The sequence below is a fragment of the Chiloscyllium plagiosum genome, unplaced genomic scaffold (assembly GCF_037043375.1).
Source record: "Chiloscyllium plagiosum isolate Xiang-an unplaced genomic scaffold, Cpla_swu_hap1 HiC_scaffold_31, whole genome shotgun sequence".
Taxonomy (NCBI): domain Eukaryota; kingdom Metazoa; phylum Chordata; class Chondrichthyes; order Orectolobiformes; family Hemiscylliidae; genus Chiloscyllium; species Chiloscyllium plagiosum.
Genome location: NW_028270169.1, coordinates 33,796,601 through 33,821,889, shown reverse-complemented (window position 1 = coordinate 33,821,889; position 25,289 = coordinate 33,796,601).

Here is a 25,289-nt window from a genome sequence, read left to right as displayed (position 1 = left end):
GAGTGTGGGAGCTTATGTGTGAGTGTATGAGAGAAGGCTTGCATATGAGAGAGGATTTGTGTGAGTGTATGGTTCTGTAGGAGTGTATGTATGTGTGTGTGTCTGTCTGTGAGCGTGCATCTGTCTGTGTGTGTCTGTCTGTCTGTGATCATGCATTTGTCTGTATTTGTGTGTATAGTGCAATAGGGTCACCTGTAGTGTGACATGAACCCAAGGTCCCGGTTGAGGCCATCCCCATGGGTACCGAACTTTGCTATCAGCCTCTGCTCGACCACTTTTCGTTGTTGCCTGTCTCGAAGTCAGACTTGGAGGACAGTCACCCGAAGGTCCGATGTCGACCTCTGAAGTGTTCACCGACTGGGAGGGAACATTCCTGTCTGTTGATTGTTGTGCGGTGTCCATTCATCCGTTGCCCATAGCCTCTGCTCAATCTCACCAATGTACTATGCCTCAGGGCCTCCTTGCCTGCAGCACACTGTGCTATGGCAGAAACTGCTACATTTGCTGGAGATTCACTTCATGAATTCAGCTTGCAGCTGAGAGTTTTATTATGTCCCTGTGAACTCCACTGCTGTGGTAGAATCAATTAACTATGAGTAAGCTTCAAAGACATATTCACAGAGGTTGAATTAAAAGCCATCACCTTTAGGGAGAAAAATACACCAATTTTAAAGGCCTCAGTCCTGCATACAAATGGTACATTAACTAAATATGCCCAAACCATCCTGATGATCACCTTAAATAGGCATTGCTGTTGAAACACCAGGGACCCTGACCAACATCTGAGGAAAGTTAAGCAGAGCATTGAGACACTGAAAAACAAATAGTTTTTAAAAAATCAGAAAGGTGTTATGACCTCAGTAAAGATGAACTGATTCAGTTCTTTTTCAGAACCTGAAAACCACAGGTATTTAATAAAAGAATGAAGCTACAAGGTTCTGAGATTAAAATAAAAGAATTCAATTACAGAAAAATCAAAATGATATGAACATAAGTAACTGTGCTTTAATTCACATAGTCAGTTATATAAATCATATTAAAAGTACAACAATTCTAGTTGTATTCTAAACTGAACCTTAACTCAAGATGCCTCCTATACCCATTAGACTTTCACCCGCAGTGACAGACAGTTGTCAAAATTGGAAGAATAACCGTTTGGTCTGATGACTGTTTCAAAGATTCAGGTAATGATTGAGATTTTTTGGGTCTTCATCAATTTCTGGCCAGGCTATCCCATCAAATCTCCTTCAACTATCCCATCATTTCAAAATCTTTATGCAATTTGAGCATCATTGGTTTCTTAAGGATAGCCATTTCTGCTCAAGTATTCTACAATTCTGGAGTCTTACACCTAAGAAATCTCTCTGCTCAGCTTGGCTGCTTAAGAGTTCATCATATAGCAAGCAGAGTCCTTCAATATCAAGGACATCTTTGTAGAAAATCAAACTCTTTTAGCCAGCATATACATAATTTCAACTAAACTGTATTGGAACTTTCTTTTCCTACATTCAGCTTGTTTTAAACTTACTAACTTCAAACTGCTTCCAAAACAAACCACATCTAGGAACCTACTCACTCCCTTCATTACCCTCTTGTTGACCATGCTTCTATTGTTTATCTCCCAGACAACTTTGTAACATGATCAATTACGAGGAGCTTGTTGCTTTACTAGAAACCCCCATTTAGAGAAATTAAATTTTTAAAAGCTCAACATAAAATATTGGTTTCTCTCCAAAAGCACATGGACCATTCCAATAGCAAAACCAATCACATGTTGCAAGGAGAAAGATTACCTGGAAAGCTGAAAAAGGGCAGTATTTTTAAAAGCAACTCGACCAATTATTTTCCTTCAAGAAAAATGCTTGAAGAGCTTAAACTTTCTTATTATTCATTCATGGGACACGTGTCACTGGCAAGCTAGGGTATATTGCCCGACCCTGGTTGCATTAAGAAGTTGGTAGTGAGCTGCCTTCTTGAACTGCTGCAGTCCACGTTTTGTAGGTTGATGCACAATGTCCTTCAGGAGGTAATTCCAGGACATTGACCTAGTGGAAGTGAAGGAACAGTGATACATTTCCAAGTCAGAATTGTGTGTGTCTTAGAACCTACTCAAGTACTTCATCTCTTATGAAACAAACATTTAAATTCTATGAGCACTTAGGGCTGCCCATGAAACTGTATTGAATAGGCACTAATTAATGACAATGATAATTTGGGAAATCAATCTTACAGCACAAATCCTATAATACCTTATGCCAGCAGGACACTGAAATAGCAAGCGCTGGTTTTAAGCAAAGTTAAAATCCTTGACAGTTTTTTGACAGCTTGACAGTGCTTCAGTTCCAATGGACTGAATTTTCCAGCACTTGAACAATGTGAGCAGTGGTGAGATCAGAAAAATCAGATTTTTATTGGTGACAGACCATTTAGCTCAGTCAGGGTTTCTCCGCTACTTCTGTCAATAAAATTTCACGTTATCTACAGTTTTGCAAAAGTCTTGATGATGAGGTAAAATCCAATCTTCCTTCAAAACAACCAGTGTGGACAATAATTGTGATAGGGACAATGCAACATATAAGCTCAGTGGTAGTGTATTTAGCTCTGAGCTAGAGTTGGCTAAGTTCAAGTCCCTACCACCCTGGGTGTGTTCATAACAGGGCTGTACAGGTTGAATAAAACAAAACTGGCTCAGTGGGACCACTTTCACTTCTGAGTCAAAAGGTTGTGTGTTTCAGTCCCAAACCGGACACTCGATGTTTCAGACTAAAGGAAGACATGCTTTTGTGGTGCAGTGGTATGTCCCTACATCCGGGCCAGGAGACCCAGGTTCAGGCCCCTCCTGCTCCAGATGTGTTTATAGTAACATCTCTGAACAGGCTGATTAGAAAATATCTGTAAGGGTGAGACATGATGAAAATGGAATAGTGTAGGATAGTTCGGCTTCAGATTGGTTCCACAGGTCAGTGCAACATTGAAGGCCAAAGGGCCTGTACTGAGCTGTAATGTTCTATGTTCTGCATATGACAGTGCATTGGAGGACATGAGTTACTGCTGGAAAGTCCATCAGCAATTGTTACTACCTCCCTGGCTTCAAAAGTTCAACAGTGCATCATGGTGATTAGCAGATGCTGGGAACCAGATTCTGGATCAGTGGTGCTGGAAGAGCACAGCAATTCAGGCAGCATCCGAGGACAGGCAAAATCGACGTTTCGGGCAAAAGCCCTTCATCAGGAATAAAGGCAGAGAGCCTGAAGCATGGAGAGATAAGCTAGTGATTAGCATGGCCAACCCTGGGATTGGGGACTATTGTTGGGAGATATAGAATTAAATGAAAGAGTTGGGGAGAACATTGGGAAACTCAATGGGTCACAGGAAGTGCAAGGAAGAAAAGGGTCTGAATATTTTTAATATTTAGGGTTGCCTTAGATGGGAGGTGGGGAGGCTCTTGCAGCAGTGTGTGCCAGACAATCATTGCATGCTATGCTCTGCATTACTGGAGTAGTTGAAGAGAGATGTATTGGAGGTTGAAGAGCTGGGAGAGCAGATGCAGACTTTTGAGTCACATGATGAGGACATTTAGCAGCAGGAATATCACCTTTAACTATGATCAAGTGGTGCAGTATTGAGTGCAATAAGCTAGGCAGGACTCAATTGACATTTACTTTCAATGGAGTGTGATGATTGACCACAGATATGTTGTTCTTCAAAGGCAAGCAGTTCCTGTTTGTTCCCAGAAGCAAATGCAACTTCTAATTAATCTGTTTGCATCTTCTTGACTTGTTCAATAATTTTTTTTTAACTGTTTGAACACTTTCCAGCATCTGATACTTCTACTTTGAACAACAAGAAGATGTTATGCTATGCTGGGTGTAGGGGAAAGAGTAGCACTCCTATTGACAGGGTTCTAATATGGTAAGGCACTAAGGACAAGTAACCTGGGTGACTTGACTCCTGCAGCTACAGTTACTATAACAGTTGATCAGACGGGTGATGATGTAAAGTAGCAATACATTTATGAATGTGAGGTTCTATTTCCAATGAGGAACCACCAGTGGTACCTGTGTGCCCTTAAAGATTGTTCTTATTCATTTCCCTCCCATTGCATGTACTGTGACATGCTACTCATGGCTGGCAGTGCACAGCCTGGTGCACAGCTGGGCTTTAAACATGGTTTCTGTGAGGGATATGAATGCCACGAAGTCCTGGCATTGGCAAGTACTTCTGCTGCTAGTGAGCACATGATAGCGCAAGTGAAGTGTCACAGAAGTATACTGCATACATAATAAAGTGGGCAGCGGTTAATTATGACAACAAACTCATTACAGCAAACAGAAAGGAGCCCTCCAGGAAACTCCCTGAGATTGAGACTTAGCTGACATTTGGTGAAATTCAGCCAAATAGGTTTTTGCATGTTATATGAAAATTTATATATATCGTAAACACTGAGAAGGATTCTGCACCCACCCCAATGCAGCTCCTCAAAAGTGCCACAGGATGATATCCAAAGGGGTACTCTGGTTATCCAAATGAATATATAAAGTGAAGACCTACTCTTCTCTGTGCATTTTCTGGTTCCATGCTATGGCAGCACAGAAGGGTCAAAGTCCCACTGAGAAACTAGGATCAGGAGAAGGCCATTGGGTTCTTTGAATCTGCTTCACCATTCAATATGATCACTGCAGATCCTCAATCTCAATGCAATATGTCTGCTTTCTATGGCAGTGGAGGCAGCTCATGTTTTAAGTCTTCCATTAACCACACATGTGTAAAATCTGGCATGAGTCCACTCATGATCCCATGACTTTGGGGAGCACTGCGTTCAGGAGTGGGACTTCTGATGTCTAGTCACATCTGTCGTTCTCACCACAGAGAGAGGCTCTCAGTCAGGGCAAGAAAACTAGGCCCATGCAATCTTTTCAAATCAATAACCTTACATTTGAATAACCAGGTACTGATCATCCCCCAAAGCCTGAGGGTTCACCTTGCATTTGCAGGGACAGACTGTTCTTCCCCACTCTGAGCCCTCACTGGCTCCCTAGTGCACCTCAAAATCTGAGTGTATTCACCTGAATTGTTGGACCTGGATTTAATCGCCCTTGTTTAAATTCGGCCATTTAACTTTTAATCCAACCCCGCATTATATTATCATCAATCACTTGCACAAATTTGTTGGTGCAATGTGGGTTAGGAATACACTGTCGAAAATGGTTAGAAAATAACTCGAAGTGTAAAATAGATGGAGAAACGATGATTGCACAGTGCCCAGAGCTGGCATTTTGCAGGCTTGCCAAGATTGTGACTAAATCCTTAACAATCTGGGTCAGGAATATTGCCAAAACATCATGTAGCAAATTTAATAACCATATAAACACCATGAAGGAAACTGGATTTCAGATCTGTAATAAAAACTCATTAAATTTGCATGAACAACATTGGCTCATGGTAATTCCCAGATGTACAGCACAGTTTAATTCTTTTTTTACTAGCTGCGGAGTGCTCATTTACTGTCCATTTAAACGCAGCTGCACAGTTAAGAGGACGAAAGGACTAATGCATTTTTTTTAACCAAAGATTTTATGGCCTTTTCTATAAACAGAAAAATAAATCATTCTGAATGGTTCCAAAAAAAAATTGTATTGATGTATATTTTTAATCAGTTTCGCAGTTTGCCAATGAAGACACCATACAGTATGTTGGCAAAGCCAATGCTGAACTGCCAGCACAGTCTGTGCCCCCTTACTATCTGTCAAGGCACAGCACATTGTAGCACCATCTGCCCCGCACGCAAATGAAGGAGATTAGATTTCATGGGGAAGGCATTCTCTGCAATGGAATTTCAACATGAAAACATTTAGAAACATCAATGTATCAATAATATGTGTCTGCTTCTTTGGAAAAAAATAACTTGCAAGTACCGTTTCCGACTTATTTCCGACACATCATTTGCATGTCATTATGGTGACAATTTGGAACTTGAAGTTGACAACTTCAAGTTAATCTGTTAATGTCCACCTTCAAGTATCGGTTAGCAAACATCATTTACATGGACAAAGCAAGGTCAAAGGAACTTTGAGTGAGTGACTGTAGCATGCATTGAACACTACAACAAAGGTGTGCATTTTGCTCATTTTATTAAATATCTAGAATGAATATTTTGAAGTATTGGTAGATGCAGAAAAATGGTAATTTTCAAAATAGAAATGGATAAATTCTCAAAAGAGAAAATAGAACCATAGAATCCCTACAGTGCAGATAGATAGATGTAACTATTCTATGCTCACTCTGTACGGATTAAGATGTGGGAATCTATACTTGGTGCATAGATGGGATGATTGAATCAAACAATAAATTTGGAATTATACACTTGTACAATCTGATCTCCAATTAGCCCAAAGACAAGCTAAGGCTATCTCACTAACCAACTAGAACATCCATAAACAATTATCAAAACAAGAAAAAGTGTCCAAATGTGCACATTTCAGTAAATGTATCCCAAGTACTACAGTCAAGATCATTACTGAAATTTAAACAAGAATCCTAACTTATTTCTTGGATTTTGGTGGAATCACTAGAAACTAATTGACAATATTGTACAGGAGTCAATAGGAATCTTTGTGTAGTGATTGGAACCAACTAGATCTTGTTGATTATGAAGCCCTTGATTGGGGTTGTTAACCTGGGATAATCAGGAAAACCCTAGCTGACCAATATCGACACTCTTGAGATTTTCAGGGAGAGGTGGGCACAGTGGGGTGCGAAGTGTTTTATCTCCCCCTCCGATTCTATTTTGATTTAATCCGGGCCCTCCCCTTCACCTTTTTGATCCCTTAGACATTGTCCTTTGTTGAGCAGAGCTTTGCCTGTCACTGGCCACTTGGGTGTTTCCTTTCTCCTGGAGGTGGAGTATGAATAAAGTTTTCTGCACTTGTTCTTCGCTGTGTCCTACACCTACACACAGGGCATGGGTGCTGGGAAGAAATAAGCACTGCCGCTGTTTGGCGAAAAAATATATAACCAGGAGGTACCAACATTCTCAAGGTCTTCAGGGAAAGGTGGGCACTGTGGGATATGCCAACACAGTTTCCCCCGCCAACACTATTTTGGCTTAACCCCTGACCTCCCCTTCACTTTTTCGTTCACGTAGGCATTGCCTGTGAAGAGAGGGGCACTGCTTGTTACTGGCCACTCGGGCATTTTGTCCTCCTGGTGGTGGATTGCAAATAATTGTTTTTTGCACTCAATGTTTCTTCACTGTGTCCTACACTCACACGTGCACGACATGGGTACCGCGGAGAAATAGGCACTATTTATGTTTGGCAGTAGTGTGGGGAAGGGATTTAAAACAGATAGAAAAGAAAAAGAAAGAAAAAAAATAAGGTTTAGAATCTCCTCAGTGCAGGGGACAGACTCCAAACTGGCTGGCTGCAGCCAGTGTACTCTGCACAAGCAAATACTCCACAACCACCTGATGAAGGAGCAGCGCTTCGAAAGTGAGCGCTTCCAATCAAACCTGTTGGACTATAACCTGGCGTTGAGTGATTTTTAAACCAAGTAAATAAAGCGTGACTTGGTGATGAGATACTGGTCTCTGTGCAGTTATTTCATTTTGTTATGCTGTTTGAATTGTACACTAGCACATCCAGGTCTGATTAGATTAGAATCCCTACAGTATGGAAACAGGCCCTTTGGCCCAACAAGTCCACACCAACCCTCCGAAACGTAATCCGCCCAGATCCATTCCCCTACCCTACATTTACCCCTGACTGATGCAGCTAACACTATGGACAATTTAGCATGGCCAATTCATCTAACCTGCACATCTTTGGGATTGTGGGAGGGAACCGGAGCACCCAGAGGAAACCCACACAGACAGGGGAACGTGCAAACTCCACAGACAGTCACCTGAGGCAGGAATCGAACCCGGGTCCCTGGCACTATGAAGCAGCAGTGCTAACCACTGAGCCACTGTGCCGCCCCAAGGCATAGTGTATACTAAGGTATAAGAATACATACTCTGAGGTATTCTGATGTATGATCAAATTAGAAACTTCTTTCTGCTATTCGTAACTTTCTAAATGATCAGTAAACAGTGGTTGCATTGTTTATGCTAAACAGTGTGTCAGTGTCCATTGAAGATGTAGTACAGATTACCATGGTGGCTTGAAATAAGCCCCAGTTTGAAAGGCTAAATTGTAAAGTTGTGAAGAAGTTAGACAGCTCTGAAGCAAATTTGCTGAACAAATGCACAAGGAAGAAGCATTGAAATACTTTAAAATACATAGCACCTACTCCCAGTTAACACCAATATCCAAGGTGCAAGCTGGAGGCCCACTTCCAACAGTTATTCTATTCAGGTATTCAACATCGGGAGCACAGTTCAAGAAATCCACATTCACTGAGACTTTGCTGCAATTACCAACATGTTTTAGCCTCTTAATAAGCCCGATGCACAATACATATTCAGGCTTTCAATACTGGAAGTACTTCTGACACGTATTATCACATGCATTGGGTATTTGAGTCTGAGCATCGCAACACTCTGCAGGGCAGGCACACTCCAGCTGCTGAAGAGCGTGCTATAAGCTGATATATGTGAAATATTAAATCTACAAATCTATATGCCACTATAATTAGACTGCTGGATGGCGCCAATTAGCTTTTGATAATTTGCTTCAAGGTATCCTTGACTTGCAGCTCAGTCATTACATTTAATTGGAAAGTTATGTAATCAGCATCAGGGCACTCTTCTTTAATTTGGCCTAAAGAAATGGCTCTGCTAAATTAAATGCAAAAAGACACAATGTTAGAATCCAGATATACACCTCCTCCAACGATTGAAATGTGGAAACTGCACCAGTGAACAGTGCCTTATTACATGTAAGTTGGGTTGGTCAATGCTGTGGTTTATTCATCTGATTTTCTAGTAAAATGAGGGGCTCATTACTGAAAGCTGGGAATTGCAACACTGACTCATTAGTCACCTGCAAATTATTCTTTTCTCTAAGAAAGAATTTGTGTTAATATAATGCACATCATGATTTTGTAACAACAAAAATAACTTATATTTATATCCCATCTTTAAAATTGCAAACCTCTTAAAGTGTTATATTAATAATTAAATTTGGCAGTGAGTGAAATAAATCGATATTAGCTCTAACAATAAAAACCTTGGTGAATTAGGTAGACTTTAAAGGGCCTGTCAAGATTAGATTAGATTGTTTACAAAAAGAGAAGTAGAGAGATGGAGGAGTTTAGGGAGGGAATCCTAGGCCATCGAGCTTAAACCACTCAAGACATGGTGGCTCAGTGGTTAGCACTGCTGCCTCATGGCATCAGGGACCTGGGCTTGATCCCAACCTCGGGCGACTGTCTGTGTGGGGTTTGCACATTCTCCCAGGTCTGCGTGAGTCCACTCTGGATGCTCCAGCTTCCTCCCACAGTCCAAAGATGTGCAGATTAGGTAGATTGGCCATGCTAAATTGACGATAGCGTTCAGGGATGTGTACATTAGATGCATTAGTCAGTGGTAAATACAGAATAATAGAGTAGGGGAATGGGTCCAGGTGGGTTACTCTTCAGAGGGTCGGTGTGGATTTGCTGGGCCAAATGACTTGTTTCTACACTGTAGGGATTCTATAATTAAAAAAACAAATAAAGCTGCCAATAATGCAATGATTAAAATTAGGGTTGCTCAAGAAGCTAGAATTGGAAGTGTGCAGGTATTTGTGGGATTGGAGAAAACTGCAGATAGGGAGAGGCAAAGCCAAAGAGGAATTAGAAAATAAAGGCAAGAATTTTAAGATCAGGATGGCTGCTGGACTGGGAACTGTGTAGATGAGTGAGTACAGGACATCCCCAGGTAATTCAATAACAATTAAACACTTTCAAAGTTTAAAACTAGTAGTTGTATTATATCTGATAGCTCTCGGCCCAGCATGCTTGTCTGCTGGCCTGGCATGGCTGTCTCTCAGCCTGGGAGGATGTCTCTCGGCTTGGCCAGGATGTGTGGCAGGGTCTTGGCCTGGTGTGTCTGTCTCCTGGCCCGATCTGGCAATGTCTCAGTCTGGCGAGGATGTCTCTCAGTCCAGATCAGAGTGGTGCTGGATAAATGGCTCCATTTATCTCTCCACCCTGGAGGCTTCCTGCCTCTATTCCTGAGAGGCTTTTGCCTGAAATGTCGATTTTCCTGACCCTCGGATGCTGCCTGACCTTCTGTGCTTTTCCAGCACCACTCTGATCTAGACTCTGGCTTCCAGCATCTGTAGTCCTCTTAATGGGCTTTGCATGTAAATTAGCTAATTGGACAACACGGGTGATTTACTGGTGGCAATTAATAGATAAAATGAAAACAGGTAAAAACAGAAAGAACTGCGGAAACCTGCGTGGCTGTCTCTCAGCCTGGCGGGGATGTCTCCTGGTTCAGAGTGGCTGTATCTTGGCCTGGCGTGGCAGTGTCTTGGCCCGGTGTGGTTGTCTCTCAGCCTGGCGTGGCTGTCTCTTGGCCTGGCAGGGATGTCTGCTGGTTCAGAGTGGCTGTCTCTCGACCGGCATGGCTGTCTCTTGGCCTGGCGTGGCCTAATGTGGTTGTCTCTTGGCCCAGCATGGTTATCTCTTGGCCGGTGTGGCTGTCTCTCCGCCCGGCGTGGCTGTCTCTTGGCCCAGCATGGCTGTCTCTTGGCCTGGTGTGGTTGTCTCTTGACCCGGCATGGCCGTCTCTCGGCGCAGTGTTGCTGTCTCTCAGCCCGGCGTGGTTGTCTCTCAGTCTGGTGTGGTTGTCACTTGACCTGCCATGGCCGTTTCTCAGCACGGTATGGCTGTCTCTCAGCCCGGTGTGACTGCCTCTCGGCCCAGCTTGGTGTCCCTTGGCTCAGCGTAGCTGTCTCCCAGCTTGGTCGGGATGTCGCTTGGCCTGTTGTGGCCTCAACATGGATGTCTGGCCTTGAGGTGAAGCCTGGCTTGGTTTGGAACCTAGGTGCCAGCGTTGATCAGGTTGTAAGGACTGTTATTTTGAGCTTTTATTTCTTTATTTTCCTAATTTTTTTTCCCGCAGAGTTTATATTTAAGAATCTATCCAAAGGTACCTTTGTAAATAAGGTGGCGCAATTGGTGGAGGCTTGTAAACTTTTTACTATACGCATTTCAGTACATGTGGCAATAAAGTTAATTCTAATTCCAAATTTCTGTGAATTGCCTTGGGCCTTCCTACTTTGTGTTACAACATTATAGAAATGCAAGTTATTATTGTAATGCATTGAAAAATGACATCTGGTCACTCACAGCCAAGACCCACAAGTAGCAACCAGATAAATGTTTTTGTAATTTTAGGTAAACGATAAATGGCGCCTTGACCACCAGGAGAACCTCCTGCACTTCATCAAATAATGCTATTGTTTATCTTTTACAACCTGAGAAAGCAGATGGTGCTTTAGGGCTTTTTTTTGCCATCACCAAATCACCCGTTTTTGTTTGTGAAGAGAAGTCCAAGTTATTGTTTTGAGTCTGGTGCCCCTTTCTCAGAACTGGGAAAGGTCCCCAGTTCTCAGGAAGGTTTACTGGACCTGAAATATTAACTCTGATTTCTCTTCACAGATGCTGCCAGACCTGCTGAGCTTTTCCAGATACTTCTGTTTTTGTTTCCGCAGTTCTTTCTGTTTTTACCTGTTATCATTTTATCTATTAATCGCCACCAGTAAATCACCCGTGTTGTCCAATTAGCTAATTTACATGCAAAGCCCATTAAGAGCAATGCAGACCACCAAAGGTGCGGGAGAGCTAGGAAGAAGGGGAGGGGTTCAATCAAAATGGAGTTGGAAGGGGGGATAAGACATTTCACCCCCTGCAGTGCTCACCTCACTCTAACGGCATTGAGAATATCAGCAGACACTATATGCTCCCTCTCCAATAACAGCTGGGCATGAATGTAGCCACAGAAGAGGGGCAGACAGTCGCAAGTATGACCCTCTCCACGCTCCGCTGCCTGGACTTGTTCATGACCAATTTGGCCAGGACTAGGAGAAGAACACAAGGAGATCCTGCAACTGCTTTTATCCCTCTGCACTGGATGTCCAAAGGAGCATGGGGCTGAATTGCAATGAAAAGAACAAAAAGCCTTTCTTGAAACTACTAAAAAGGAAATGTAACAATAGACAATAGACAATAGGTGCAGGAGTAGGCCATTCAGCCCTTCGAGCTTGCACCGCCATTCAATATAATCATGGCTGATAATTCCTAATCAGTATCCTGTTCCTGCCTTATCTCCATAATCCTTGATTCCACTATCTTTGAGAGCTCTATCCAACTCCTTCTTAAATGAATCCAGAGAGTGGGCCTCCACTGCCCTCTGGGGCAGAGCATTCCACACAGCCACCACTCTCTGGGTGAAGAAGTTTCTCCTGAGCTCTGTCCTAAATGGTCTACCCCGTATTTTTAAGCTGTGTCCTCTGGTTCGGCACTCACCCATCAGTGGAAATATGTTTCCTACTGCCAGAGTGTCCAATCCTTTCATAATCTTATACATCTCAATCAGATCCCCTCTCAATCTTCGATACTCAAGGGTATACAAGCCCAGTCGCTCCAGTCTTTCAGTGTAAGGTAATCCTGCCATTCCAGGAATTGACCTCGTGAACCTACGCTGCACTCCCTCAATAGCCAGAATGTCTTTTCTCAAATTTGGAGACCAGAACTGCACACAGTACTCCAGGTGTGGTCTCACCAGGGCCCTGTACAGCTGCAGAAGCACCTCTTTGCTTCTATACTCAATTCCTCTTGTTATGAAGGCCAGCATGCTATTGGCCTTCTTCACTACCTGCTGTACCGGCATACTTGCCTTCATTGACTGGTGTACAAGAACACCCAGATCTCTCTGTACTGCCCCTTTACATAAATTGATTCCATTGAGGTAGTAGTCTGCCTTCCTGTTCTTGCTATCAAAGTGGATAACCATACATTTATCCACATTAAACTGCATCTGCCATGCATCTGCCCACTCACCTAACCTGTCCAGGTCACCCTGTAATCTCCTAACATCCTCATCACTTTTCACCCTGCCACCCAGCTTTGTATCATCAGCAAATTTGCTAATGTTATTGCTGATACCATCTTCTATATCATTAACATATATTGTAAAAAGCTGTGGTCCCAGCACGGATCCCTGCGGTACCCCACTGGTCACTGCCTGCCATCCCAAAATGGAGCCGTTTATCACTACCCTTTGTTTCCTATTAGCCAACCAATTTTTAATCCAATCTAGTACTTTGCCCCCAATACCATGCACCCTAATTTTACTCACTAACCTCCTGTGTGGGACTTTATCAAAAGCTTTCTGAAAGTCCAGGTACACTACATCTACTGGATTTCCCTCGTCCAACTTCATAGTTACATCCTCAAAAAATTCAAGAAGATTAGTCAAGCATGATTTCCCCTTCCTAAATCCATGCTGACTCTGTCCTATCCTGTTACTACTATCCAGATGTGCAGTAATTTCATTCTTTATAATAGACTCCAGCATCTTTCCCACCACTGAGGTCAGACTAACTGGTCTATAATTTCCTGCTTTCTCTCACCCACCTTTCTTAAAAAGTGGTATAACATTAGCCACCCTCCAATCCTCAGGAACCACCTGCAACCAACGCGAACATGGACCATAGAGTCTGCAGCACTGCAAAATAAACAGTTGGCTGGAGGTCCGTGAAACACCTTAAACTGCAGTTACATGGGATGACTGCATGCAACACAGATGGAGCTTTAAAGAACTGTGTGTAAATTAGCAAAAATTACCCCAATTCACCTACTTATTCAGAAATCTCACAGACGATGAAATATTGAAACAATTACTTGAACTTTATTAGCAACTGAAGTAACCACCCTCAAGTTAAGCAAGTTATGCCTCACAAACAGTTTATTCCAGCCAGTGTTATTGCTGATATTTTTTCAATCCGTGAACAGTTATTAAATTTCTAAAGTTTACAGTATCACATTTGCACAGTTTAGGAATGGATGAGATGCTATTAATGGGGTTGTTGCTCATTATCACCCTTACTTATACTGACCCGTGCACCATTAATATGCAGGTTATCTTATCATGGAACAAATAGAAATTAGACACCAAGTATGTCTGACACGAGAGTTAGAGTGGTTACCTGGCAACTCCAGCTTGGAAATTGCTTCTCTGCATCGCCATCTTGGACGCATGGCACCAACATCTTCGGGTGTGCTTCATGGGCAGTGGTCACATGCATCCCCTTTTCTATGGATGTTGGGATCCAATGCATGCCAGCCTTTCTGTGACATCATACCACATTTCCCAAACGCTTCCAGTATTGCTGCACTTGCAGCACACTGACTACTACCTTTGATATGCTGCTGCAAAGACACTTTGTATGTTCGTACAGGCAGCCAGCTCACGGATTGAGCCAGGCTGCTTTGCTTTTGGTGCTTTTCTAACCTGAGTTTCCTCAACTAGAGCTTTGCATCAGTGTTAAACATATCAGGCATGATGGTAGTACTATGAGATCATACTAAAAGTTTCTTATGTCCCAGTGACAGTGTTCATTCCTCTGAGCCTGGAGGCCTGGGTTCAAGTCCCATCTATCTGAGATATGTGTGTATCGTAACACATCTGAAAATGTTGATTAAAATAATTAAAGGTTCTCAGTACTGCAGTTATGTCTCATTTGTTTAGCACTGATGCAAAGCCAGGTATCCTGTCATGGTTCTCAGCAGTGACCAGCCAAGGGAGTGGACACATTGCTGTACAGTACATTGCTAGTTTAATATCACACTTACCGTATGTGTAGCAAACACACTGCACATACTTCAAGCAAATGGACATGTGTCAAATTCTTAGGGAGTAGTGCTAACTGATGTCCAGAGAGACCCCTGTTTAATTAGGGGTCTCAATACTATAAGTCAAGGGAAGCCTCTGATATATACAGGGACTTGGGCATGGCCAGGTGTCCACTCTGAGCAGTTACAGACATAGGGTACGTACCTCTACACTCCAGGGAATGGGTCATGGTCAACCGTGTGGGTCTAGTGCAGCTAGCCTGCGAAGTCCTGGGAAGATATTTGGGGATTTGTACAGATATCTGTCAAGTCGCTGATCATTCATTGTTGGGGAATGCCTAGCTATTTTGCTCAAACTGTTGGATCACCTTTAGTCCAAGTTATCTGTCCACTAATTGACAAGCAGGTTTATCAGGGGGATGGTTCTGCAGGAAGGAGACTAGGGAGTTTGGGAGTCGGAGCAGAATGCTGGGATGTGGAGGAGATTACTATAGCATAGGGGGACAATTCAATTTATAAGGGGAAGGGAAGGGCCATGTGGTGGAGACCTTTGATGGTGAGCAACAGTCTGGTTTCTGGGGGAAAGGGGAACAGTGAACCACAAAAACCTAACATGGTCACTTCATAGACCTTTGACTGGGATGGACAGGAGGGGAAGATGGGAAAGTGGAGATTCACATTGATGGGTTGGGTGGGGATTTGAGGAAATGTATCAGCTATGTGTTTGATATGGAGGGTTACTGGGAGAGGAATGTTGATATTTGGGTATTCACCTACAAAACAAGGCAAAGCCCAAAACTCAACGTCTGAAGAACAGCTACTGTTTCTTTCCATTGTCCTGTAAAACGCAAAAGCACGATAGAAATGAAAATGGCTGCAGCCACACCTGGATGGGGTAAGTGTCGCCATATAAAGGCCCTTCGAAGGGCAGCAGCAGTGAACACACACCCACACCCAGTGAAGGTGAAACACACTTGTGAGCTCAGCATTTCTTATGCTCCATAGACATCGTCCTCCTGTGTGTAGCCCCGAGACCTGCTGACCATTTCATGCAGATAAACAACTGAACCCCACTCAGGTCTGCAATGTTATGTGATAGCAATCTCTGGCAACCTGGAGAAATGGACCCTGATTACCAAGGTTGTAATCACCCATTGCCTGTTCATGGGGCAGCTGCTATGCTCTTCATTCCTTGGTCTACAGAAAGTTCTCTAGAGGTAAGGATTGGTGGCTTCAGGACCTTATATTGTGGCTACATAGAGACGCATACAAACAGAGAGTGAAAAGTGAACATATATTGACCAAAATGCAAGCACATCTACCAACAAATGTCCCTGCGCTACCAATGTGCCCTGAATATATTTTTCTCTTTCTATCCCTCTCACTGTGCCTCAGTGCAGTCCCAGGGTCTGCAGCTGAGGTGGAAGGACCTTGCCCTGTGGTGGATTCCTTTGGCTTTGGAGATTTGGTCCGACGATTCCAGCGCTGCTTGTGTCCTGGGGGTTGTGGTTGGTTCCTACTCTGGCCCAGTGCATGCTTGTGCCACCATATCCCATTGTGAAGAACGGGCACCTGGAGTGAGGGTGAAGTTCCTCTGTCTGCTATCATTGCACCATTGGTGCTGATCACCAATAGCTACACTGAGGAACTGCCAGTTCGTTCACATATCCAGAGGTTCTGAAATGGGATTTGACACATAGCTTTCATATAAATGATCTGATTGCTAATATAATAATACTGCATATTAAAATCTAGTAAAATAAAACGTTACTTCTTGCAATTTCATGTGTGCTTTCATCTGATTTAATTTGAAAATTAATTTCCAATCACCATGCAAAGTTTCATCTTCCTGCTGTAATTTATCTGCTGAGATCTGTTCTACTGCATGTCCATCCAATAATCCCAATGCATTTAATAATAAACTCATGACATTTACTGCTGTAGATTTAAAGTTATTAAACAAGCATAGCTTTTGCACCACTGGATCTTTGGAATTTTCCAGCTTTGACAAGTATAATGTAACCTCCTGCCTGAGGAATAGCATCTCTTTTTGATTGGGATATTGCGTAAACTCCTTTACGGCCCACAGTTCTTTTTATGAACATTGTGGTTTGCAAGTTTTTTTTGCTTTTTATTGTTACATTTCAAGCAATAATCATTAGAAATTGTTGCAATTGTCTAAAGCCAGTTATAGTCATCAAGTGGCAAGTTAGCTGTTTGAGAATCTGAAAGGACAGTTATTAAAGGTGCACTTTGACTGACCCAGTTTCTTTTGTTTGTAATAATGATTCATATTTGTTGAAACGACCTGCATCTGTCACTGGGATTTAGGCCCTTTATAATTGCTGTTTGTAAGAGTAGTCCACACTAAATTTGCAAATAAAAACACGACCTTCAGGTTTACATTATTTGTTTTGGACCAACATTGCTGTAAAAGCTTTAATAGTTCCGTCCCAATATAATATTCAGCAGCAGTGTAATAGGAATGGAGGAACCTATACATTTCCTAAATCTACTGTACCATAGAGAGATAGCTGCTGTAATTACCAACAAAGTCTCCTCTATAGTTGGGACTGACTGCTAACAATGATAGTGTCACTTTTTACTGATGGTCATTTGGGAAAGGGAAAAATCCAGCAAAACTAAATCACTATATAAGACATCTCTTTCAGAATGCAATGGATGAGGAAGACAGAGTGAATAAAAGCAAAAATCTTGTGTTACCACTGAATGTCCACAATGAGCTAACTTAATTTAAAACTAAATAATTGGGAAATACATCAGAAAGAATGAAATAAACTGCATGTACGTCTGGAAAACATTGAGAGATAGAAATGTTACTTTTAATTTATTGGAAGATTACTTTGGTGTCATGCATTCCATTGACATTTTATTAAGATGTTAGATATAGGAAGTTGAGTGCTTTAGAAAATAATCTTAGTTTTTTTGGATAAATCTTTTGCAGCCAACATTTTACAGCAACTAGTTACAGATGCTTGAATTAATTGAGCAAAGGTGCATTTAGTCCTGTTCAGGAGGACAGTGAGAATGAATAAAATTAAATGATATCATCTGTTCCATCCGGCAGTTTGCGGCATCAAATTCTAGACTGAGAATTTTATAATTGAAATGCTGCACAGGTCATGTTTGTCACTATAAAGATTAATTCGGATTTACTCAGAATCCTCTGATGTTTCTGGCAATGTAATTCTGATATGAGATCTTTATGAAATATAATACGTGGATGTGCAGGGATTTCTGTCTCTTGGCAGAAGGTGCATGTTGTTGAAAAGATTACTGTTATCCAGACACTCTACAGCCAGAGGATGGTTATTTCAGGAGATTTAAACAAAGTCAAAGTATTGAAATCTTGAAATACTTTCATAAGTATTACACTGCTGATGGTTAAACAAACCATGAATTCCAAATGGCATTGTGAGATCTCTCATATCAGGAACTGAATTGTACTGTGGTTACTAAGATTACAAGTTAAATTCATGCTGGAAAATTTTATTCAAGGCAAAGACAAGTGATGTCTTTTTTTGGGAATGCCCTCACTCCTCACCATCTTAGAGATCTTAAAATCTATTCTTCAATAGTGACCAGTGGTGTGCCATAAGGATCGGTGCTGGGTCCACTACTTTTCATCATTTATATAAATGATTTGGATGTGAATATAGGAGGTATGGTTAGTAAGTTTGCAGATTGCACAAAAATTGGAGATGGAGTGGACAGCGGGAGTACAACAGGACCTTAATGTACTGGGCCAATGGGCTGAGGAGTGACAGATGGAATTTAATTTAAATAAATGTCAGATGCTGCATTTTGGAAAGGCAAATCAGGGCAGGGCTTATACACTTAGTGGTAAGGTCGTAGGGAGTGTTGCTGAACAAAGAGACCTTGGAATGCAGCTTCATAGTTCCCCCTTGAAAGTGGAGTGACAGGTAGATAAGATAGTGAAGAAGGCATTTAGTGTGCTTGCTTTTATTGGTCAGTGTGAACTGGAGTTTGGAGGTCATGTTGCAGTTGTACTGGACATTGGTTAGGTCACTTTTGGAATATTGCATGCAATTCTTGTCTCCCTCCTATAAAAAAGGATGTTGTGAAACTTGAAAGGGTTCAGAAAGGATTAACAGAGATGGTGCCAGGATTGGAAAGGTTTGAGCTATTGGGAGAGGTTGAATGGCTGAGGCTGCTTCCCTGGAGCATCAGAGGTTGAAGGGTGACCTTGTAAGAGTTTATAAAATTAAGAGGGGCATGAATAGGGTAAATAGATTAGGCCTTTTCTCCAGGGTGGGGCAGTCCAGAATCAGTGGGCATAGGTTTAGGGTGAGAGGGAAAAGATTTATAAGGGACTAAGGGGCAACTTTTTGATGCAGAGGGTGGTGTGTGTATGGAATGAGCTGTCAGAGGAAGTGGTGGAAGCCGTTACAATTACAGCATTTTAAAGGCATCTGGATGGGTACATGAATGGGAAGGGTTTAGAAGGACATGGGCTAAATGCTGGCAAATAGGGCTAGATTAGGTTGGGAAATCTGGTTGGCATGGACAAGTTAGACTGAAGTGTCTGTTTCTGTGCTGTACATCTCTACAACTGCATGACTGTAATACCATGCAATGGATGAACAATGAGCCAGTTAACAATGAGCCACTTAAGAATTCTACTCTGTCTCGTGTCATTTTGGGAGATGGAAAATATTAGCTACGGCAGACAATTTTGTGACAAGTTAAATTATAAAATCAATTTACTCACATTAGTGCTATCTGCAACATTGTGAAATATTGGGCTTAATTTTCTCCTGTGATCTGACCCCAAATTGGGTGATATGATAGGTGAAGATATGTCTAATTGAATTGGTTCAAATATGCAATCTGTCAGGGTGGAAGTGCCCAATCTTAAAAAAGGGATAAATATGACAGGCTGCGCCGAAACAAAGAGTAAAATGTTCTTCAAAATTTTAATAGTAAGAGATTAGTGAAGGATGATGTGGAGCCCTTAAGGAACAAGCAGGGTAAGTTGCTCAGAGGAAAAAGGGGTATATCAGAGATACTAAATAGAGTCATAGAGATGTACAGCATGGAAACAGACTCTTCAGTCTAACCCGTCCATGCCGACCAGATATCCCAACCCAATCTCGTCCCACCTGCCAGCACCCGGCCCATATCCCTCCAAACCCTTCCTATTCATATTATCATCCAAATGCTTCTTAAATGGTGCAATTGTACCAGCCTCCAGCACATCCTCTGGCAGCTCATTCCATTTCACCCTCTGTGTGAAAACGTTGCCCCTTAGGTCTCTTTTACATCTTTCCCCTCTCACCCTAAACCTATGCCCTCTGGTTCTGGACTCCCCGACCCCAGGGAAAAGACTTTGTCTATTTATCCTATCCATGCCCCTCATAACTTTGTAAACCTCTATAAGGTCACCCCTCAACCTCCAATGATCCAGGAAAACAGCCCAAGCCTGTTCAGCCTCTCCCTGTAGCTCAAATCCTCCAACCCTGGCAACATCCTTGTAAATCTTTTCTGAATCCTTTCAAGTTTCACAACATCTTTCCGATAGGAAGGAGACCAGAATTGCATGCAATATTCCAACAATGGCTTAACCAATGTCCTGTACAGCCGCAACATGACCTCCCAACCCCTGTACTCAATACTCTGACTAATAAAAGAAAGCGTACCAAACGCCTTCTTCACTATCCTATCTATCTGAAACTCCACTTTCAAGGAGCTATGAATCTGCACTGCGAGGTCTCTTTGTTCAACAACACTCCCTAGGACCTTACCATGAAGTGTATAAATCCTGCTAAGATTTGCTTTCCCAAAATGCAGCACCTTGCATTTATCTGAATTAAACTCCATCTGCCACTTCTCACCCCATTGGCCCAACTGATCAAGTTCCTGTTGTAATCGGAGGTAACCTTCTTTGCTGTCCACTACACCTCCAATTTTGGTGTCATCTGCAAACTTACTAACTGTACCTCTTATGCTCGCATCCAAATCATTTATGTAAATGACAAAAAGTAGAGGACCCAGCACCGATCCTTGTGGCACTCCACTGGTCAGAGGCCTCCAGTCTGAGAAGCAACCCTCCACCATCACCCTCTGTCTTCTACCTTTGAGCCAGTTCTGTATCCTAACGGCTAGTTCTCCCTTTATTCCATGAGATCTAACCTTGCTAACCAGTCTCCCATGGGGAACCTTGTCGAACGCCTTACTGAAGTCCATACTGATCACATTTACTGCTCTGCCCTCATCAGTCCGCTTTGCTACTTCCTCAAAAAACTCAATCAAGTTTGTGAGACATGATTTCTCATGCACAAAGCCATGTTGACTATCCTGAATCAGTCCTTGCCTTTCCAAATTCATGAACATCCTGTCACTCAGGATTCCCTCAAACAACTTGCCCACCACCGAGGTCAGGCTCACTGGTCTATAGTTCCCTAGCTTGTCCTTACCACCCTCCTTAAACAGTGGCACCACGTTAGCCAACCCCCAGTCTTCCGCCATCTCACCTGTGACTATCGATAATACAAATATCTCAGTAAGGGGCCCAGCAATCACTTCTCTAGCTTCCCACAGAGTTCTAGGCTACACCTGATCAGGTCCTGTGGATTTATCCACCTTTACGCATTTCAAGACATCCAGCACTTCCTCCTCTGTAATATGGACATATTTCAAGAATTCACCATCTGTTTCCCTACAGTCTATATCTTTCATATCCTTTCTACAGTAAATACTGATGCAAAATATTCGTTTAGTATCTCCCCCGTTTTCTGCGGCTCCACACAAAGGCCGCCTTGGTAAACTTTGAGGGGCCCTTTTCTCTCCCTAGTTACGCTTTTGTCCTTAATGTATTTGTAAAAACCCTTTGGATTCTCTTTAACTCTATTTGCCAAAGCTATTTCATATCCCCTTTTTGCCCTCCTGATTTCCCTCTTAAGTATACTCCTACTGCCTTTATACTCTTTTAAGGATTTATTTAATCTATCCTGTCTGTACCTGACATATGCTTCTTTCTTTTTCTTTACAAAACCTCAATTTCTTTAGTCATCCAGCATTCCCTATACCTACCAGCCTTTCCTTTCACCCAAACAGGAATATACTGTCTCTGGATTCTCATTATCTCATTCCTGAAGGCTTCCCATTTTTCAGCCGTCCCTTTACCTGGGAATATCTGCCCCCAATCAGCTTTTGAAAGTTCTTGCCTAATACCGTCAAACTTGGCCTTTTTCCAATTTAGAACTTCAACTTTTAGATCTGGTCTACCCTTTTCCATCACTATTTTAAATCTAATAGAACTATAGTCGCTGGCCCCAAGGTGTTCCCCCACTGACACCTCAGTCACCTGTACTGCCTTATTTCCCAGGAGCAGATCAAGTTTTGCACCTTCTCTAGTAGCTACTTCCACATACTGAATCAGAAACTTTTCTTGTACACATTTAACAAATTCTTCTCCATCTAAACCCTTAACACTATGGCAGTCCCAGTCTATATTTGAAAAGTTAACATCCCCTACCATAACCACCCTATTATTTATGATTTGGAGATGCCAGTGCTGGACTGGGGTGTACAAAGTTAAAAATCACACAACACCAGGTTGTAGTCCAACAGGTTTAATTGGAAGCTAGTGTGCTTCCAATTAAACCTGTTGGACTATAACCTGGTGTTGTGTGATTTTTAACACCCTATTATTCTTACAGATAGCTGAGATCTCCTTACAAGTTTGTTTCTCAATCTCCTTCTGACTATTAGGGGTGTCTATAATACAATCCCAATAAGGTGATCATCCCTTTCTTATTTCTCAGTTCCACCCAAACAACTTCCCTGGATGTATTTCCGGGAATATCCTCCCTCAGCACAGCTGTAATGCTATCCCTTATCAAGAACGCCATGCCCCCTCCTCTCTTGCCTCCCTTTCTATCCTTCCTGTAGCATTTGTATCCTGGAACATTAAGCTGCCAGTCCTGCCCATCCCAGAGCCATGTTTCCATAATTGCTATGATATCCCAGTCCCATGTTCCTAACCATGCCCTGATTTCATCTGCCTTCCCTGTTAGGCCCCTTGCATTGAAATAAATGCAGTTTAATTTATTAGTCCTACCTTGTCCCTGCCTGCCTTGACTGTTTGACTCACTTCTATTTTCAACTGTACCAGTCTCAGATTGATCTCTTTCCTCACTATCTCCCTGGGGGTCCCACCACCAACCACTCCCCCCTTCCCCACCTTACTAATTTAAATTCTCCTGAGCAGTTCTAGCAAATTTCCCTGCCAGTATATTAGTCCCCTTCCAATTTAGGTGCAATCCGTCCTTTTGTACAGGTCACTTCTACCCCAAAAGAGATTCCAATAATCCAAAAATGTGAATCCTTCTGCCATACACCAGCTGCTCAGCCATGCATTCATTTGCTCTATCCCCCTATTCCTGCCCTCACTAGCTCGTAGCACTGGGAGTAATCCAGATATTATTACTCTCGAGGACCTCCTTTTTAATTTCCTGCCTAACTCTCTGTAACCACCCTTCAGAATCTTAACCTTTTCCCTTCCTATGTCGTTGGTTCCAATGTGGACAATGACTTCTTGCTGGCCCCTCTCCCCCTTGAGAACATTCTGCACCCTCTCTGAGACCTCCTTGATCCTGGCACCAGGGAAGCAACACACCATTCTGATTTTTCGCTGCTGGCCACAGAAACGTCTGTCTGTATCTCGGACTAGAGAATCCCCGAACACAATTGATCTCTTGGAACCCGACATACCCCTTGTTGCATTAGAGCCAGTCTCAATACCAGAAATTTGGCTGCTTGTGCTACATTCCCCTGAGAATCCATCCCCCCCTACATTTTCCAAAACAGCATACTGTTTGAACACACCTGCACCTGGTACCTACCTCTCTTACCTTTCTGGAGTTAACCCATCCAAGTGACTGTATCCGAGACGTTCCCCCCTTCCTATAACTGCCATTCCTGTAACTGTTGTTGCAAATTCCTCATTGCTTCTAACTGTCTCTTCAACTAATTCATTTGATCTGATAAGATTTGCAACCAACAACATTTATTGCAGATATAATTTGCAGTAACCCTTAAACTCTCTTTAAACTCCCACATCTGACAAGAAGCACATATCACTCTATTAAAGGTCATTTTTGCTCCTTCACAATCTACAGACCCAGAAAATAACACCGTCTTATTTCTCTACAAAACACTGTCCCAGGTTAGATTAATAGTTGTGGCTTATATTTTAAGTTTAATCAAGAGGCACGGTGGATCAATGGTTAGCACTGCTGCCTCACAGCACCAGGGACCCGGGGCAACTGTCTGTGTGGAGTTTGCACATTATCCCCGTGTCTGCGTGGGTTTCCTCCGGGTGATCTGGTTTCCTCCCACAGTCCAAAGATGTGCAGGTTAGGTGAATTGGCCATGCTAAATTGCCCATAGTGTTAAGCGTATTAGTCAAGGGTGAATGTAAGGGATTGGGTCTGGGTTGGGTTGCTCTTCGGAGGGTCGGTGTGGACTTGTTGGGCCGAAGGGCCTGTTTCTACACTGTAGGGAATCTAATCTAATCATATCTCAAAAACATTTAATCAAGAAAGTACCCACTCTATTCACTATTGCAGACTTTCTGTAGGCCACTTAAAATAATTAACTTATCTGCTTCTGTGCTGTGAACTTAGTCCAAACAGTTCCTCCAAGATCAGTTGTGAATTTCACTGGTTGTTAATTTTCCCAGACGCACTCCGATGTCCAGCGATTCATGAATTCAAACATCAAAGGCAGTAACTGCGCAAGTTGACTGTGGTGTCCGTTTCTTTCTTTCTCTCTGTCCCTCCTGCACTGACCTCACCATGTGCTTTCTTTGTCTGTCCTTCTCCCTTTTAAAATTGCTCTTGTTTTGATGTTTTTTCCAAAGTTCCAAAACAGTACGACAGCATATTAAACAGTAATTGCTGCTCCTGGAATTCGAGGAATTCACCTCCAGCACCTAAAATACCTCGAAAAAGGAGCAGCTGTTACAGCCAGAAATTTTACCCAGAATTTTGAGTACTCTGCTTCTGTCTTTATCAAATTAGAAGATCATGACAATAACCCTGTTGAAAATGTGGATGTTGATTGACTGCGCAGTATAATAATAGATAAAGAAGAGGCGTTAAAAAAGTCTGGCAGCATTCCAGGGACAGAAGTTATCAGGTCTGGATGCATCCCATATTTCTGAGAGCGGTAAGGGATTCCACATGTCTCCGAACACAGGATCAGTCCCGGAGGAACTGGATGATTGCAAATGTGCCATTGTTGTTTAAGAAAAGGGCAAAGGATTATCCAAGAAACTACAGACCTGTCAACCTGATGTCAATAGTGGGAAAACTCATGGAGATCATAATACATGTTAAGGTAAATACACACTGAGAGACAAATAAATTAATACTAGACAGTCAACATGGCATTCTGGATTAGTGGTGCTGGAAGAGCACAGCAATTCAGGCAGCATCCGAGGAGCTTCGAAATCGACG